This window comes from Rana temporaria, chromosome 9 (genome assembly GCF_905171775.1).
Source record: "Rana temporaria chromosome 9, aRanTem1.1, whole genome shotgun sequence".
Classification (NCBI taxonomy): Eukaryota; Metazoa; Chordata; class Amphibia; order Anura; family Ranidae; genus Rana; species Rana temporaria.
Genome location: NC_053497.1, coordinates 1,737,317 through 1,742,226, shown reverse-complemented (window position 1 = coordinate 1,742,226; position 4,910 = coordinate 1,737,317).

Genomic DNA, 4,910 nt, shown 5'->3' with positions numbered 1-4,910 from the left:
GGGGACAAACTGGCTGCAATTGGGGGGAAAAACTTAGCTGAAATTGGGGGGACAAACTGGCGCCAATTGGGGGACAAACTGTGGGAAATTGGGGGGACAAACTGGCTGCAATTGGGGGGACAAACTGGCTGCAAGTGGGGGCACAAACTGACTGAAATTGGGGGACAAACTGTGGGCAATTGGGGGGACAAACTGTCTGCAATTGGGGGGACAAAGTGGAGGCAATTGGGAGCACAAACTGGCTGCAATTGGGGGGACAAAGTGGAGGCAATTGGGGGACAAACTGGCTGAAACTGGGGGCACAAACTGGCGGCAATTGGGGGGACAAACTGGCTGAAACTGGGGGGACAAACTGGCGGCAATTGGGGGGAAAAACTGGCTGAAATTGGGGGCACAAACTGGCGGCAATTGGGGGGACAAACTGGCTGCAATTGGGGGACAAACTGGTGGCAATTGGGGGACAAACTGGCTGCAATTGGGGGGACAAACTGGCTGCAATTGGGGAAACAAACTGGCTGCAATTGGGGGACAAACTAGCTGCAATTGGGGGAACAAACTGGCAGCAATTGGGGGACAACCTGGCGGCAATTGGGGGAACAAACTGCCTGCAATTGGGGGAACAAACTGGCTGCAATTGGGGGGACAAACTGGTGGAAATTGGGGGAACAAACTGGCTGCAATTGGGGGGACAGACTGGCTGCAATTGGGGCACAAACTGGCTGCAATTGGGGCACAAACTGGTGGCAATTGGGGGACAAACTGGCTGCAATTGGGGGCACAATCTGGCAACAATTGGGGGGACAAACTTGCGGCAATTGGGGGGACAAACTGGCGGCAATTGGGGCACAAACTGGTGGCAATTGGGGGTCAAACTGGCAGGAATTGGGGGACAGACTGGCCGCAATTTGGGGAACAAACTGGCTGCAATTTGGGGGACAAACTGGCTGCAACTGGGGGAACAAACTGGCAGCAATTGGGGGGACAAACTGGTGGCAATTGGGGGCACAAACTGCCTGCAATTGGGGGCACATCTGGCAGCAATTGGGGTGGCACAAACTGCCTGCAATTGGGGGCACAAACTGGCAGCAATTGGGGGGGACAAACTGGCGGCAATTCGGGGGACAAACTGGCGGCAATTGGGGGCACAAACTGGTGACGTTTAATGGGCACAGTGGCTGCAACTGATGTTTTTTTTTTCACTTTGTTTGCACCCCCCAAAAAATTTTGAACACCACCCGCCACTGATAATAATCTACTGAGTTGGGTTGGCGGGCTTGTAGTGTAGTCATAGATGTAGGTTGCGTAGATTGCTGATAGGAACGTCTTTCGTAGATTGGAGTGAAGTTTGTAGAGAAAGTGAAGCTGAGGGGGGGGGGGGGGGGGGGGGGGGGGGGGGAGTTGTGAAGCTCAGATGAATCTCCATAGGAAATGTATTTCTCAGGCCCCAGGCTCCCATACATATCATGGCTGCTGATGGGGTCAGCGAAGTGTCTGTCTCACCCGCGGGAACTGCCAGCTTTTATCATTCCTTGTGAGGTGTGAAGACATGTCAAGGATCCTAATCATGCAAATAAGAAGGGGGAGGGGAGGGGGGGTGACAAAATGAGACGTGTGTCCCATTAACATTTCCTAAACTGACTGGTTTGATGTTTATGCTAATAGAACAGTCAATGTCTGGTTGGCAGAGGCGGGGAGTGTGTTATATACTGTATGTATATATATTTCTTTACACAGATATTAGATACTAGCTCGCTGCTTACATGGCAACAGTATTTATATTTTGATAATAAAGTGGAAACGACATCACATATATATTTATATTATTTTGGCACAATTGTATGCAAGGCTCGCTTATTGTACAAATATTTGTAATGCATATAAATTCATCATTTTATTTAATATATATATATATACAGTTGTGCTCATAAGTTTAGATTTGTTGTATTTATGGTATATGTAAAAGTAATCATATAAATAATATTTAGAATAATAAATAGAATAAAAACAATAATAATGATAAATATTATTTATTATCATTATTATTATTAATATTGTTATTATTATTATTATAATTATTATTATTATTATTATTATTATTATTTGTTACAATTAATATTGTTTTTATTTTTATATGCAATAATATTGATATTTATTATTATTTGTTACTATATGATAATTTGTTGTGTTTTACGTCACCGCATTGGACACGATCGGATCTTTAACCGATGGTGTGTAGGCACGACTGATGAAAGTCAGCTTCATCGCATATCTGACGAAAAAATCCATCGGTTCGTTTTCATCAGACAAACCGATCCTGTGTACAGGGCATAACAGTGTAAATTTGCTGTCCCTTCAAAATAACTCAACACACAGCCATTCATGTCTAAACCGCTGGCAACAAAAGTGAGTACACCCCTAAGTGAAAATGTCATGTACGAATAATATTAGTTGCAAATAATAATAATATTAATATTTGTAATATATATATACAGTATATATATATATATACCGTGTTTCCCCGAAAATAAGACCTACCCCGAAAATAAGACCTAGCGTTATTTTCCAGGAGGGCTGCAATATAAGCCCTACCCTGAAAATAAGCCCTAGTTTAAAATGTTTGTAGCATCCTATAATCCACTCTATTACAGTAGTATATAATGTACAATGTGTGTGTTTCTGTAATATAATCAATATAATTGCAGGGAAAAGAGCTCCGGCGGTTCACAGAAGCGATGAACGAAGGTATTTGGCACAATTATATTACAGAAACACACACATTATACATTATATACTACTGTAATAGAGTGGATTATAGGATTTTACAAGCATTTTAACTCCGTTTACACTGGGGATTCCTGTCAGGCAGGGAGAGAGAGGGGGAGAAAAGACAGCACATTACATGTTAAGACCTACCCCGAAAATAAGCCCTACTGTGTCTTTTGTTGCCAAAATTAATATAAGACCCGGGCTTATTTTCGGGGAAACACGGTATATATATGTGTGTATATATATATATTTATTTATATATATATATATATATATATATATATATTCAATATTTTATTGTATTATTATAATTAGTATAGTATTATTATATTACATGTAATTATATTGTAGATTTATTGTATTTATGGTATATGTAATTTAATAATAATAATAATTATTATTTATAACTAATATCACTTTATTCATGTTATATGTATGTGTGTATGTATATATATATATGTATGTGTGTGTGTGTGCATGTATGTATATATATATATATATATATATATATATATATATATTCAATATTTATATACATTGGAAAATGATGTTGCAATGATGTAGTTCAATTATAAATATAATATAATATATATATATATATATATATATATATATATATATATATATATATATATATATATATATATATATATATATATATATATATATATATTTATATTTATCAATTACCGGTATAATAAAGTGAAACTAGTTATACATAATGATTATTACATATACCATAAATACAATAAATCTACAATATAATTACATGTAATATAATAATAATATACTAATAATACAACATAATTACATATAATATAAATACGATAATATTAGTTATGGTATAAAATAATAATAATAATAATAATAGGAATAATAATAATTTGTCTTCTTGTTATTATTATTTATGCAATATAATATAGTATAATATAATTGCACACATTAAATAATTGTATAATGTAATGTGTATAATATATATAATGAATTATTCTTAAACTGTATCCTGGTGTCAGATATACTTTCATAGGAGCGGCATGTTGAGTAATGTGTCAGTGTAACACCTCCAGGTATTTATTACCTCTATTACCACAGAGATCACACCCCCCCCCCCCCCCCAGATAATGCCTTCATCTTCTTTTCTCTCCAGAAGGAAGAGCCATCTTTATTCAGGCATCATTCAGGGTCCCCACCCACCTCCTTTCTATTTTTGCCCATCCAGTCCTACATTTCACACAGCTCTGCCATCCAGCACAGCCAGGCAGGTGATGCCACTTACAGTTAAGGAATGCCACGGCGTCCTTTCTCCACCACCAGCTTGCTTACTGTACCAGTGGAAGAACAACAGCAGATGAATGAGGTTATCCTTCTGCTCTCTACAACATGCATCCTGCTTGTCAACACATGTACCAGATTGGCTCCTCACACTCATTCCCTCTCCCAGTCTGAGTTCTGCTGTACAAGGGTCGCAAAAATATAAAACTTATTATAAGTAAAATGTGAAAAAAAAATTAAAACGATTTTTCATTAATAGCATGAAGAAAACTCGATACAATGTATCAATGAATACAAAGCGGCAATAATTTGTGTCTTTTACATCTGACGGGAGTTTGACTTTAACCCCTTCCCTACCGCTGGACGTCACATGACGCCCTGGACCTTCGGGGGGGAGATATCTGAATGATGGGTGGAGCTACAGGCATCATTCAGATATCCTTCTTTGCAGCCGGCGATTCTGCGCACCATAAGAATGATCATAGCGGGAGTTCCGCCGCTTGATCATTCTTATGGGTGACGGGAGGGGACCACCACCTGCCGCCATCCGGTGCTTCTCCGGGCTCTCCCTTACCACTGGGGGCACAGAGAAAGAATCGTCCGCCGCCGGATGACAACCATAGAGATTTTCGGTGACCGTATGGTCACCAGTCATCTCTATGACCGTCGGAGGCCCAGGTTAGGGTCAGGGTTAGGGTTAGGGGGTTAAGGTTAGGGTTGGGATTGGGGTTAGGTTTAGGGGTAGGGTTGGGGTTGGGATTGGGGTTAGGTTTAGGGGTAGGGTTGGGGTTGGGATTGGGGTTAGGGTTAGGGGTAGGGTTGGGGTTGGGATTGGGGTTAGGTTTAGGGGTAGGGTTGGGGTTGGGATTGGG